Genomic DNA, 15,188 nt, shown 5'->3' with positions numbered 1-15,188 from the left:
CTTGTAGCCCCCACAACGACCAATTTGAAGGGGGATAACTAGTATAAGCTTTCCTGACAAAAGGTGGTCTTCGCCTGCTAAAGGCTTTGGTGGTGACGCCGTCGTGGGCTCCGTGATGACTTCCGTCCTGCCGTCCTGCTGGTCTTGGTGTTGTTGCACCGATATGGAAACCTTTCCCTGATGCCTCGGGACTCCTCACCTACGCCTGCTCCTTTAGCACCAAAGAGGCAACTGGTGCTCTGTACCGGCTGGTGCCCGCCTGGCACTCGCCTGGCCTAGGTCGTCATGGCTCACGTCATGGGAACCTGACGAGGTGCCCCTCACCTTGATCTCTCCGCTCCTCGCGAGCCAGCCTAGCGAGGCTGCCCCTGAGGAGGTCTTGTGTCGTCCGCCTCACAAGGCTTGGCCCCTCACGAGGGTCTTGAGTGTTTGCTGGTGAAGATGGGCCATACCAGGCCGCTTGAGGAGCCACGCCGTGGGCCGCAGGCAGGCAAGTCTAGGGACCCGGTTCCCAGAACGCCTACAGTAGCCCCCGGGCCGAAGGCGCACTCGAACTTGGCTTCGAGGCGAAGCCAAGGGGCAAGTGCGGAGTGCCGCAGGCCCCAATTGCCTGCGGCCTTGATTGACGCATGGCGACGGACGGGACGTGGGCACCTCCGCTTCCCCACGCTTCCTCGGCAACTGCCCGACTTGACGAGTCCCTGGTGCATGTAGAAAAGCCATCATTACCTACGACCGTGGGGGTTGTCGGTTGGCCTTCTCCCACTATAAATGGGGAGGGGCGGAGCCCCCATTGCCCATGTCTTCCCGTTCTGCTTGCTCCTTCTTCCTTGCTTCACTGCTAGTAGCGACATCCATGGCACCGATGAAGAGGTTCTCTACCACGGAGAAGGAAAAGGCTCTCCAAGAGGGCCCCGGCTCTCCTCCGCCCAAGAGGGGGGGTGGTCGCCCTTGCAACCACACCTCGACCCCCACTGCAGCTCCCCATGGTCGAGAACGGATCTCTTTGGGGTCCGGTGCCGCTCCGGGCATCCGAGGCGGTGTTTCTCCTCCCGGTGGAAGCCTCTTGGGGTGTGGCGGTCCCGTCGATGAGGGGAGGCATGTGTGGTCGCCAAGCCTCCCCGACCATGCTTCCAATCAACGGAGGTGCCGCCAGAGTTTGTTGTGTGGTCAGAGAACCTGACCGGCACCTGGCTCCAGCTTCCGCGCTTCTTTGCCGGAGAGCTGGCGGCCTCGGGTCCCGGCGGCCTCTGGCTGCAGGAGGACGGCTGTTGTAGCAAGGCCTCGTGGGTCGCGGTGGAGATCTCCGTCGCGGGCAACGTAGCCCTGGACCACGGTTGGCAGACGTTTGCCCTCGCGCGTGGCCTGGGCAGGCGGTGCGCCCTCCACTTGAATTATGACGGCACATCGACCCTCTTCGTGAGGGTGTTCGGGGAAGATGGCCGTCGTTCTGGATGTTGCCTTGATGACGATGACGGCGGTGGCAAGGTGCTTGGCCTTGGTGATGGCCGTGACAAGCACAAGGGCGATCTTCCCCTCAGTGGAGACCGTGGTTCTCCTAGCTACGGTAGCTCCTCCTCCGGCGAAAGCTCCAGCAGCGGCAAAGACGACCAGCCGCCACGCCGTCGGGCCCGCTTCTCCATCTTACGCACCTCCGCGAGGTACGCTTCCATGTGCTCGTCCCTCGGTTCGTACACCTTGTTGGAGAAGTTGACGAGGAGCTGGGAATCACCCTTGATGATGAGACGCTTCAATCCTAAGGCCACCGCTTCCTTGAGACCGGCGATCAACACCTCGTACTACGCAATGTTGTTGGAGACCTTCTCGCCCCACTGGAAGCAGAGCTGCATGGCATAGTAGAGCTTATCTTGGGTGGGCGAGATGAGCACGGCTCAAGCCCTCGCGCCCTGGCGCGCGAAGGCGCCGTTGAAGTACATGACCCAACCATCCGACGCTTCACTTCCTAGTGAGAGAGACAGACTCCTGCCATCTTCAGGATCCAGGATGTCAGTCCATTCAACCACGAAGTCGGTTAGGGCGGCCCCCTTGATGACCTTGGTTGTGCTGAACTCGAGCTGAAATGCCTGAAGTTTGATATTCCACTCGGTGACCCTTCCTGCGGCATTAGGGCTCCGGAGCACCCTCTCCAGTGGGTAAGCCGAGACGGCTTTGATCGGGTGGCCTTGGAAGTAATGGCGCAACTTACGTGAGGCCACTAGGAGGGCAAGCAGAAGCTTCTATGGCATGGGGTATCGCGCCCTTGCATCCCATAGCACCGTGCTGATGATGTACACTAGTTGCTCTCCGAGGGTGGGAGCATCGATGGAGCCCGTGTTTGCTGGAGGTCGGGGCGTCTCCTGAGGTGATGGGACCTTAGGAGCCTGGTCATTCATTAGGGCCTCTGCAGGCTTGAGGATGCCGCCTTGTCGGGCCTTATCATTTGTTGACATTGTCACAGCCTCTGCGGTATCCTCCTGGTGCCGTATCGCCCTGGCTAGAGGTGTGGCACGGCGCGGCGGACCCTTGGCCTAGCGCTCTTCCCGGACAGCCACTAGTGCCGTGCTGGCGGAGTAGGGAGTGGCGGCAAGGTAAAGCACCAGGGGCTCGAGGGGACGAGGCACCACCATCACCGGAGGGCTGGTCAGGTATCTCTTGAGGTCTTGAAACGCCAAGTCGGCCTCCGTGGTCCACTTGAATGGGCCCTTTGTCTTCATCAGCTTGAAGAACGGCAAGGCTTGCTCCCACAGCTTGGTGGTGAAGTGCCCTAGCGAGGTTACGCAGCCTGCAAGCTTCTGCATTTCCTTGAGAGTTTGCGGTGGGCTCATGTCTTCTATCGCCTTCACCTTCTCCGGGTTAGCCTCGATCCTCCTGTGTGACACGAGGAAGCCCAGCAGTTTGCCGGAGGGCACACCAACACACACTTCTCTAGGTTGAGCTGCAGGTCCACCTGGCACAAGCTTGCAAAGGTCTCCTCCAGATCTTGAATCAAAGTTCTTGCCTCCTGAGATTTTACCACGATATCGTCGACGTACGCTTCAGCGTTTCTCCCAAGTTGCTAACCTAGGGTGATGTGCATCAGCCGTTGGAAGGTCGCACCTGCGTTGCGCAGCGCTAACGGCATGCAAGTGTAGCAGTACACCCCACATGGGGTCAGGAAGGTCGACTTCTCCACATCCTCCACCGCCATCTTGATCTGGTGGTAGCCCAAGAATGCATCTAGGAAACACAGCAGGTCGCACTCGGTGGTGGAATCGACAATCTGGTTGATGCGCGGAAGCGGGAACGGGTCTTGGGGGCAGGCCTTGTTGAGGTTGGTGAAGTTAACGCACATGCGCTCCTTTCCGCCTTTCTTTGGCACGACGACGGGATTCGCCAGCCACTCCGTGTACTAGACCTAGCGAATGACGCATGCTGCTTCCAGCTTGCACATCTCCTGGATGATGAAGGACTACTTCTCCGTGGACTGCCGCCATGCGTTCTGCTTCACAGGGCGAACATTGGGGCACACCCTTAGGTGATGCTCGATCAACCCCCTCGCGACTCCAACCAGCTGCTTGGGTTCCTAGGTGAATACCTCCTCGTTCGCGTGTAGGAACCTCACCAATGCCTCCTCTTGATCCGGGTCGAGGTTGGCGCCTATGCTGAAGGTGGCTCCTAAGGGTCCACCTTCCTCGACTGATACTTGCTTCATCTCGGCCCGATCTTGAGTGAACAGCTGCTCCTTCTTTGCTAGCGTGGCCTCCTTGGCTCCAAGAGTGGCCTCGTTGGCCGGGTGTGTTGCCGCGGCAGCCCTCAAGGAAAGCTTGAGCGCCGTCAGAGCCTCCTTGGTGTCTCCAGCCACGGTGAGGACGCCATTGCTCCCTGGCATCTTTATGAGGTTATAAGCAGGATGGGTAGCCACCATGAACTGTGCCGAGGCTGGGTACCCGAGGATGGCGTTGTACGGGAGGCCGATACTGTCAAAGTCGATAAGCTTGGTGCAGTAGTTATCGCGGGGGCCGAAGGTCACAGGAAGGCGGATCTGCCCTAGGGGCTGGCGGAGCCGCCGTCGACCCCGAAGAATGACTTGGTGGGGCGAAGTCGTTCATGCGGCACATGGAGCAAGCCGAAAGTTTCCACGGAGAGCACATTAAGGCCGGCCCCGCCATCAATGAGGGTCTTGGTAACGGCTATGTTGCATATGGTGGGCGTGCAGAGCATTGGGAGCACGCACGAGCTGGTGGTGGCGACAGGGTGGTCCCTCGAGTCGAAGGTAAGGTCGGCCTTGGGCGCCGCTGATAACCCACAAGTATAGGGGATCGCAACAATTTTCGAGAGTAGAGTATTCAACCCAAATTTACTGATTCGGCACAAGGGGAGCCAAAGAATATTCTCAAGTATTAGCAGCTGAGTTGTGAATTCGACCACACCTGGAAACTTAATATCTGCAACAGAGTGTTTAGTAGCAAACTAATATGATACTAGTGGTAACGGTAGCAAAAGGCAATGATAGCAAAAGTAATGTTTTTGGTATTTTGTAGTGATTGTAACAGTAGCAACGGAAAAGTAAATAAGCGAAGAACAATATATGGAAAGCTCATAGGCAATGGATCGGTGATGGAGAATTATGCCGGATGCGGTTCATCATGTAATAGTCATAACCTAGGGTGACACAGAACTAGCTCCAATTCATCGATGTAATGTAGGCATGTATTCCGAATATAGTCATACGTGCTTATGGAAAAGAACTTGCATGACATCTTTTGTCCTACCCTCCCGTGGCAGCGGGGTCCTAGCGGAAACTAAGGGATATTAAGGCCTCATTTTAATAGAGTACCGGAACAAAGCATTAACACATAGTGAATACATGAACTCCTCAAACTACGGTCATCACCGGTAAGTATCCTGATTATTTTCACTTCGGGGTTAACGGATCATAACACATAATAGGTGACTATAGACTTTCAAGATCGGATCAAGAACTCTCATATATTGATGACAACATAATAGGTTCAGATCTGAAATCATGGCACTCAGGCCCTAATGAGAAGCATTAAGCATAGCAAAGTCATAGAAACATCAATCTCAAAACATAGTGGATACTAGGGATCAAACCCTAACAAAACTAACTCGATTACATGATAGATCTCATCCAACCCATCATCGTCCAGCAAGCCTATGATGGAATTACTCACGCACTGTAACGCCCCATATGTAACTTGCCATATTTGTATTCCAACTCTTGCCATTTCCGGCACTAAGTTATGATATTCCTCGTTGTTGGGTTCTGTCATCGTTTTGTTTTTTGTCTTTGTCATGCATCTCATATCATGTCATCGTGTGCATCGCATTTGCATACGTATTCGTCTCATGCATCCGAGTATTTTCCCCCTTGTCCGTTTTGCATTCCGGCGCTCCTACGTCCTCCGGTGTCCCCTTTTACCTCTTTTTGTGTGCAGGTATTAAACGTGATCGGATTGTACTGAGACTTGCCAAGCGGCATTGGTATACTACCGGTAGACCGACTGTCAAGTTTCGTGCCATTTGGACTTCGTTTGATACTCCAACGGTTAACCGAGGAACCGTAAAGGCCTCATGTGTGTCGCAGCCCAATACCCCTCCAAAGTGGCCCAAAACCCAGATAAACCCCCTCCATCATCTCGTCGTTCGATCACGATCGTGTGGCCGAAAACCGTGCTCAATTTGGAGCCTCCTAGCTCCTTCGATGTATAAAAAGGCATCTCCACCGAAAATCCCGGATTATTTCCACCCTAACCCTAGCCCCGTTCCCCTCCTCGCGTCGGACACGTCCGGTCCGCACCGGACAACCTCGCCGCCGCCACTCCCACAACGCCACGTGTCCCGTGCCGCCTCACATCGCCGCCGGCCCGCCGAGCCCAGGGTGGGCCCTCGAGGCCCATCCGCCGCCGCTCGCCCGCGGGAGACCCGCGCCTCGAGCCGCCGCTCGACTCCATCCGCCTCGCCGCCTTCTTCGTTGCCGGCCGCCGCCGCCATCGCCGGGTTGCCGCTCGCCATCCATCGCGGCCGCCTCCCTCGCCGCCGCGGAGCGCCGCCCAGAGCTCGCCGCGCCGTCCTCCTTCCTCTACTCCGGCCTCGTGTTGTTAATCGCAACTTTGTGCCATTATTGTTTTGCTTGTCGTGCATCCGATTCCGGTGATCTTTATATCGATTTCGACCGAAATCAACTCATCTTTCCAGCGGCACTCTTGGTTTTCCAAGTTGAGGCCTGGTTCAATCTTTCCCTTCCAAAGCACGCATATGCATTGCATATCACATCCTGCATATTGCCATGTTTTGCATCGTGTTGGTTGCGCATTGCACCATGGTTGATTGTGTCTCCCTTTGCTTGTGTTCTTGATTTGGGTAGAGCCGGGAGACGACTACGTGATCAAGGAACCCGTTGAGAACATTTACGAGGATCAAGCTTACGTCAACTCGGAGAACTTTGCAAGCAAGATGGCCATACCCTCGAAATCACTTCTATCTTTGCTTGCTAGATGCTCACTCTATTGCTATGCCTATTCTACGATACCTACCACTTGCTTACCATGCCTCCCATATTTCCATGTCAAACCTCAAACTCACCTTGTCCTAGCAAACCGTTGTTTGGCTATGTTACCGCTTTGCTCAGCCCCTCTTATAGCGTTGCTAGTTGCAGGTGAAGATTGGAGTTTGTTACTTGTTGGAACATGTTTATTGTTGGGATATCATTATTATATCTTATCTAATTTAATGCATCTGTACAGTTGGTGAAGGGTGGAAGGCTCGGCCTTATGCCTGGTGTTTTGTTCCACTCTTGCCGCCCTAGTTTCCATCATACCGGTGTTATGTTCCTTGATTTTGCATTCCTTACGCGGTTGGGTTATAATGGGAACCCCTTGACAGTTCGCCTTGAATAAAACTCCTCCAGCAAGGCCCAACATTGGTTTTACCATTTTCCACCTAGCCTCTTTTCCCTTGGGTTCCGTGGACTCAAGGGTCATCTTTACTTTAAACCCCCGGGCCAGTGCTCCTCTGAGTGTTGGTCCAACCTGTCAGCTGCCGGTGGCCACCAGGGGCAACTCTGGGCTGGCCTACCGGAACCTTGGACAATCCGGTGTGCCCTGAGAACGAGATATGTGCAGCTCCTATCGGGATTTGTCGGCATTTGGGTGGCTTTGCTGGTTTAGTTTTACCATTGTCGAGATGTCTTGTAACCGGGATTCCGAGTCTGATCGGGCCGTCCTGGGAGAAGGAATATCCTTCGTTGACCGTGAAAGATTGTGATGGGCTAAGTTGGGACACCCCTGCAGGAATTTGAACTTTCGAAAGCCATGCCCGCGGTTATGGGCAGATGGGAATTTGTTAATGTCCGGTTGTAGAAAACTTGACACTAAACTTAATTAAAATGCATCAACCGCGTGTGTAGCCGTGATGGTCTCATTTCGGCGGAGTCCGGGAAGAGAGCACGGTCTCGTGTTATGCTTGAACGTAAGTAGTTGTTGGATCACTTCTTGTTCTTTGTAGCTTCCCGACCGTGCTTTGCCTTCTCTTCTCGCTCTCATTTGCGTATGTTAGCTGCCATATATGCTAGTGCTTGCTGCAGCTCCACCTCATACCTTTTACCTACCCATAAGCTTAAATAGTCTTGATTGCGAGGGTGTGAGATTGCTGAGTCCCCGTGACTCACAGATTACTTCAAATAGTTGTAGGTGCCGATGATAACAGTGCAGGTGACGCAATCGAGCTCAAGGAGGAGCTAGATGAAGATCGTGTCATTGTGTTGTTTCGTTTCCATTTGATCTGTAGTGGAGCCCAGTCGGGGTGATCGGGGGTCTTTTGCATTAGGGGTAGTCTTCTTTTATTTTGGTTCCGTAGTCGGACCGTGATTGTATTCTGGATGTTGTAATGCTATATTTATGTATTGTGTGAAGTGGCGATTGTAAGCCAACTCTTTATCCCTTTCTCTTTCAGTATATGGGATGTGTAAAGATTACCCCTCTTGCGACATGCCTACAATGTGGTTATGCCTCTAAGTCGTACTTCGACACGTGAGAGATATAGCCGCATCGTGGGTGTTACAAGTTGGTAATCAGAGCCTTCCCCGACTTAGGAGCCCCCTGCGTGATCGAATCGCTGGCGTTGTTGAGTCTAGAAAAATGTTTTGAGTCTTATAGGATTATATATATCGGAGAGTAGGATTCTTTTTACTCCTCAGTCCCTTCGTCGCTCGGGTGAGGCCTCCTGACGTAGAGTTTTGACTCTTCTCTTCTCAAAATTTCACAAAAAAAAATTTAGGATCACGCGGGTATCTTAGAATCGTTCCCATGGTTTTGTGACGAGAACATTGTTATTGGTGCCTCCGGACATTTAGGGGTTGTGGCAGTGTCCCGTGGAGTTGAGCTCCGAGGTGTTGGCATCACAATTTTATCGTTGCAGTTCTAGAATACCTGAGTTTCGCCGACATCGGAAATCTCTTTTATGCAGTTGTTGGTGAGATAACCTCGACGCCACCCAGTACTGGCGCGGGAGTTCGGGAGTATTGCCATAACTCGTATAACGGATGCTTTTCGAAGGTTGAGGTAAATGATTTCCGAAGGTTTCTCGGTTATGTGTAGAAGGATGGATACAGCTGGATGTAGGATTTGCTAGTTTTGGGTGAGATATTATGCTTCCCCAGTATCCCCAACACCCGATTGCATAACCGGAAAGTTTCGGGAGTTTATAAGTGGGAATTCAAGTATATCGTAGGATATCTTTCCGACAGATGTATGATATGAAATTGAGGTTCGACGTCTAGTGGTCCGCCTGTCCACGGTTGATTTTACAGTGGTCTCGTTGTGTCTTAAAGAGTCATTGGCTATGCTGTCTCGGGGACGCTTCGTATGTCATGTGCACTACCTTGTACATGATGGTGCTATACGATCGAGCCCGTGTGGGCCCCACCACGAAAACTTCAGACAAAATCTCTATCATATGTTTGTTCTGGCTTATTCTGCAAGCTAATCCTTTGTTTTGTTTTTGGTTGTGGTATTCGAGTTGCTTCAAAGTCAAATGTTGATTCCATACCTTCCCTAAGCGGTGTTCTCATATTCCTATGTGAATACTAATCCTTCAAGATAATCGAGATTGTCATGTCAATCCTTTTTCATCCGGCGTGTTTCTCTTCAAGTGGATCCGATCATGTCAACATTCGCAAGACCACCTTTCAGTTCTTCTCAACGGTGTTCGTTTCATCCATCCCCAAGTTGACTTTGTTTTCCCAGCCAGCCACCCCTTTTTTCTTCAAGGACTCAGATCTCTTATTCGAGTATCCTTTTATTGATGCAAAACCTCTCCATTATTTCCCTTCAATCTTCTTATCCGGTGATTCTCAGAAAGATACTAACGGAGCCTCTCATTCACCATTCTTCATTCTTTTCTTCTCTGGTGGTTCCAACTCGAGCCTTTCAAGGTTGATCGTATTCTTTTCCTCGCTTCAAATGCTTTCTCATGTCGGTGCACCTCATAATCATTCACTTCTCGCTATTCATTTGTTCGGGAGTGCTGAAGACATCTCAGAAGACTCGTCTTTTCATTCAAGATCCGTTCAACCTATTTTGAGGTTGTTATCTCATTCAAACCATTTAATTCTACCGCTGCAATCTCTCTTTCAAATCTTTCAATGATGTTTCTTTTGAGTGGGACCTAACCCAAAGGTCTTTTCCCAGGATCTTACCTGACTCTTCTAATTTTTTCCCGGAGCTTTTCAAATACATTTCAATGTTTGACGTAAGAATGATTTATCATCAATCAAATGCCTTTCTCCAAGATCTTCCATTTCTTTTCATCATTGGTTCAACCTTTCTAATTTTCATCACGGAATATCTCAACAATTTGGTGGTGTTTCTTATCGTCATTCTCAACATTTGAAGACCGAAGAAGAGTTTTTCCTCCAAATCTTACCCGTTCTCTCAAGACTCGTGGTGCTAGCCTTATGCCATCCTCTCATAATTGTTTTCGATCGTGAGAATTCTTTTCACCCACTCTGAGCATTTCATGAGTTGTTTCCATTTCTTTCCTCCGAAGGCCATCTTTTCAAATATTATTCATTCCAGCTTTCAGCTCTTGTTCTTCATTCATACCGGTGCTTAAATCAAGTATTCTCGAATCATCTCATGATCTCTTCATTCCCTTGTATCTAAATTTCCCCAAGTATCTTTGTTCGTTTTCAAATTCTTATCGGTGATGCATTCCTTTACTTCGTTCGTTTCTAAATTCTTACGGTGGTTTGGTCAAAAGTTCTCTTCATTCGTTATCATATCAATTCATTCATTGTTTCAATCCTACCGGTGGATCGTTGGAGATCTTTCTCAAGTTTGCGCTATATCTCTTTTCAATCCTTTTCTATGAGAATAAGTGGTATGCCAAATCCGTGGAATGTCATTAATTTAAATTGATGAAGGATACGCATAACGTAATTCTTATTATTGTTTCATCCAAGGGATTAATTCCTTATTCCGGAGGATCATCAAATTCTTGATTTCTTTTGTTCATCTTTCTTTCCGGAGTTCCAAGTTTTTTTTCTCGGTTATATCATTTCAAAGCTTCACCTAACCATTGCAAGGCTTCTCCCGGAGTTCTTGTCAACTTTCCCTTTTCATTTGATCATTATTTTATTATCGGAGTTGTTCATGGAGACTCTACATGGTGGTTCGTCAAGGATTCCTTTCATTCTTCAATTGTCCTCAAGATTTTCTCTCGAAGTTAAGATCCGCCAAGCTATACTCTCAAATAAACATGGCGTTCAACGCATGTCTTGTTTTGAGGAGTTCAAGCATTCTTCATCTTGCACTCTGAAGTGCAATTCTTCCTACTTTATCTTTTGAGGTGGTGTTATGTCATTCTTGACAATTTCCCTTCGTGTTTCATGATTCGCAAGTTGTTAAGAATGAGATAGTTAAACCCATCAATTTCTTTGAGCATGAGCTCTTCTCAATCCATCAATCTCCTTGTTGGATTTATCTTGGGTTATATTTCACCTAAAGCTTTCCCTAAGGATTTTGCTATTTGTGGTGCTTATAAACGACCCTAGTTCTTCATTTATCCTTCCGGTAAAATAAGTTTGTCATCTCCTTGTTTATATCAATCCAATCTGTCGTTTTCAGTTAGTGGCAGAATTTCACCTCAAGATTTCGAGATGTTTTCCATAAGCCCACAACAAGCTTACTCTTTTCGTTGTTGGTTTCCAACAACTCCGTTATAACCTTCTTGGAAGAGTGCTTTCCCAACTTATTTGTGGTAGCAGTTGTCATTTTTATTCTCTGTTCTTTTGTTCCGGCGATCCACCTTCTATTCCTTCATTCGGAGGCATTGTGATGTTTCTCTTTTCTCTCATCATCTCAAATGGTGAGGATCGCGTTCTTTTCATGCTTATCCATTTAACCAGAGTGTCGTGTTTTCATTCGAGCCCTCTCATCTTGTCAAGTTTTGCCTTCCATCTCAACCGGAGTGCTGTCTGGAATCTTTCTTAACCATTGTGCCATTCTTTCAATAGTTCCAGAGGCAGTGTGTTGTTGATCTCATCAAGTATCTTCTCATCTTGTCAAGCTCATCTTCAATTCCTTCCATCTACAGTCAGAGTGCTGTCCAAATTATATCATTCTTATTCCTTCTCTATCTTATGTTAACTGGAGTGTTGTCGTAATTGATCCTTAGCGTTCCTCGTACATCTTGTTTCTACCGAAGTGCTTGCATGTACTTCTTGTCCATTGCAACCCTTTTTCTTATGTCTTTCAACCTACAAGGTTCCAGTAATGTTCCTTGTTCCTCTTTTCTAACGGAGTGTTTTCAACTTTGTTCATCTCCGTTGTATTCTTCTTTCTAATTGTTTAACCTCTCAAGGCTCATTGGTTTCACTCGTTTTTCAAAGAAGAAACTTAGTTCTACCTCTCCTCTTCCTCTTCCGTTTCTCTCCGGGCCATCCTAGATCTCGGGACGAGATCCTTTCGTAGTGGTGGAGTGTTGTAACGCCCCATATGTAACTTGCCATATTTGTATTCCAACTCTTGCCATTTCCGGCACTAAGTTATGATATTCCTCGTTGTTGGGTTTTGTCTTCGTGTTGTTTTTTGTCTTTGTCATGCATCTCATATCATGTCATCATGTGCATCGCATTTGCATACGTGTTCGTCTCATGCATCCGAGCATTTTCCCCGTTGTCCGTTTTGCATTTCGATGCTCCTACGTCCTCCGGTGTCCCCTTTTACCTCTTTTCGTGTGCGGGTATTAAACGTGATCGGATTGGACCGAGACTTTCCAAGCGGCCTTGGTATACTACCGGTAGACCGCCTGTCAAGTTTCATGCCATTTGGACATCGTTTGATACTCCAACAGTTAACCGAGGAACCGTAAAGGCCTCGTGTGTGTTGCAGCCCAACACCCCTCCAAAGTGGCCCAAAACCCAGCTGAACCCCCTCCATCATCTCGGTCGTTCGATCACGATCGCGTGGCCGAAAACCGTGCTCAATTTGGAGCCTCCTAGCTCCTTCTATGTATAAAAAGGCATCTCCACCGAAAATCCCGGATCATTTCCACCCTAACCCTAGCCCCGTTCCCCTCCATGCGCCGGACACGTCCGGTCCGCGCCGAACAACCTCGCCGCCGCCACTCCCACGCCGCCACGTGTCTCACGCCACCCCACATCGCCGCCGGCCCGCCGAGCCCAGGGTGGGCCCCCGAGGCCCATCCGCCGCCGCTCGCCCGCGGGAGACCCGCGCCTCGAGCCGCTGCCCGACTCCCTCCGCCCCGTCGCCTTCTTCGTTGTCGGTCGCCGCCGCCATCGCTGGGTCGCCGCTCGCCGTCCGCCGCGGCCGCCGCCCTCGCCATCGCGTAGAGCCGCCCCACGCCGCCCGGAGCTCGACGCGCCGTCCTCCTTCCTCTACTCCGGCCTCGTGCTATTAATCGCAGCTTTGTGCCATTATTGTTTTGCTTGTCATTTGCAAACCGTGCATCCGATTCTGGTGATCTTTATATCGATTTCGACCGAAATCAACTCATCTTCCAGCGGCACTCTTGGTTTTCCAAGTTGAGGCCTGGTTCAATCTTTCCCTTCCGAAGCATGCATATGCATTGCATATTACATCCCGCATATTGCCATGTTTTGCATCGTGTTGGTTGCGCATTGCACCGTGGTTGATTGTGTCTCCCTTTGCTTGTGTTCTTGATTTGGGTAAAGACGGGAGACGAGTACGTGATCGAGGAACCCGTTGAGAAAGTTTACGAGGATCAAGCTTACGTCAACTCGGAGAACTTTGCAGGCAAGATGACCATACCCTCGAAATCACTTCTATCTTTGCTTGCTAGATGCTCGCTCTATTGCTATGCCTATGCTACGATACCTACCACTTTCTTATCATGCCTCCCATATTGCCATGTCAAACCTCTAACTCACCTTGTCCTAGCAAACCGCTGTTTGGCTATGTTACCGCTTTGCTCAGCCCCTCTTATAGCGTTGCTAGTTGCAGGTGAAGATTGGAGTTTGTTCCTTGTTGGAACATGTTTATTGTTGGGATATCATTATTATATCTTGTCTACTTTAATGCATCTATACACTTGGTAAAGGGTGGAAGGCTCGGCCTTATGCCTAGTGTTTTGTTCCACTCTTGCTGCCCTAGTTTCCGTCATACCGGTGTTATGTTCCTTGATTTTGCGTTCCTTACGCGGTTGGGTTATAATGGGAACCCCTTGACAGTTCGCCTTGAATAAAACTCCTCCAGCAAGGCCCAACTTTTGTTTTACCATTTTCCACCTAGCATCTTTTCCCTTGGCTTCCGTGGACTCAAGGGTCATCTTTATTTTAAACCCCCGGGCCAGTGCTCCTCTGAGTGTTGGTCCAACCTGTCAGCTGCCGGTGGCCACCAGGGGCAACTCTGGGCTGGCCTACCGGAACCTTGGACAATCCGGTGTGCCCTGAGAACGAGATATGTGCAGCTCCTATCGGTATTTGTCGGCACATTCGGGTGGCCTTGCTGGTTTAGTTTTACCATTGTCGAGATGTCTTGTAACCGGGATTCCGAGTCTGATCGGGTCGTCCTGGGAGAAGGAATATCCTTCGTTGACCGTGAGAGCTTGTGATCGGCTAAGTTGGGACACCCCTTCAGGGATTTGAACTTTCGAAAGCCGTGCCTGCGGTTATGGGCAGATGGGAATTTGTTAATGTCCGGTTGTAGAAAACTTGACACTAAACTTAATTAAAATGCATCAACCGTGTGTGTAGCCATGATGGTCTCTTTTCGGCGGAGTCCGGGAAGAGAGCACGGTCTCGTGTTATGCTTGAACGTAAGTAGTTTTTGGATCACTTCTTGATCTTTGTAGCTTCTCGACCATTCTTTGCCTTCTCTTCTCACTCTCATTTGCATATGTTAGCCAACATATATGCTAGTGCTTGCTGCAGCTCCATCTCATACCTTTTACCTACCCATAAGCTTAAATAGTCTTGATCGCGAGGGTGTGAGATTGTTGAGTCCCCGTGACTCACAGATTACTTCAAATAGTTGCAGGTGCCGATGATAACAGTGCAGGTGACGCAACCGAGCTCAAGGAGGATCTCAATGAAGATCGTGTCGTTGTGTTGTTTCATTTCCACTTGATCAGTAGTGGAGCCCAGTTGGGGTGATCGGGGATCTTTTGCATTAGGGGTAGTCTTCTTTTATTTTGGTTCCCTAGTCGGACCGTGATTGTATTCTGGATGTTGTAATGCTATATTTATGTATTGTGTGAAGTGGAGATTGTAAGCAAACTCTTTATCCCTTTCAATTTCAGTACATGGGATGTGTAAAGATTACCCCTCTTGCGACATGCCTACAACGCGGTTATGCCTCTAAGTCGTGCTCTGACACGTGGGAGATATAGCCGTATCATGGGTGTTACACGCACGGCAGTGAGCATCATGAAATTGGTGATGCAGGATGGTTGATGATGACGATGGCGACAGATTCCCCTCCCCGGAGCCCTGAACGGACTCCAGATCAGCCCTCCCGAGAGGTTTTAGGGCTTTGCGGCGGCTCCGTATCGTAAAATGCGATGAATTCTTCTCTCTGATTTTTTTTCTCCCCAAAAGAAAATATATAGAGTTGGAGTAGAGGTCGGAGGAGCTCCAGGGGCCCACAAGCTTAAACCTTTGCTTGTCCTCAAGCAATTCAGTTGATAAACTGAAAGTGATAAAGAAA

This window comes from Triticum aestivum, chromosome 2A, assembly GCF_018294505.1.
Source record: "Triticum aestivum cultivar Chinese Spring chromosome 2A, IWGSC CS RefSeq v2.1, whole genome shotgun sequence".
Lineage (NCBI taxonomy): Eukaryota > Viridiplantae > Streptophyta > Magnoliopsida > Poales > Poaceae > Triticum > Triticum aestivum.
The sequence above is the reverse complement of the archived record's forward strand: the minus strand, read 5'-3'. Positions refer to the sequence as shown.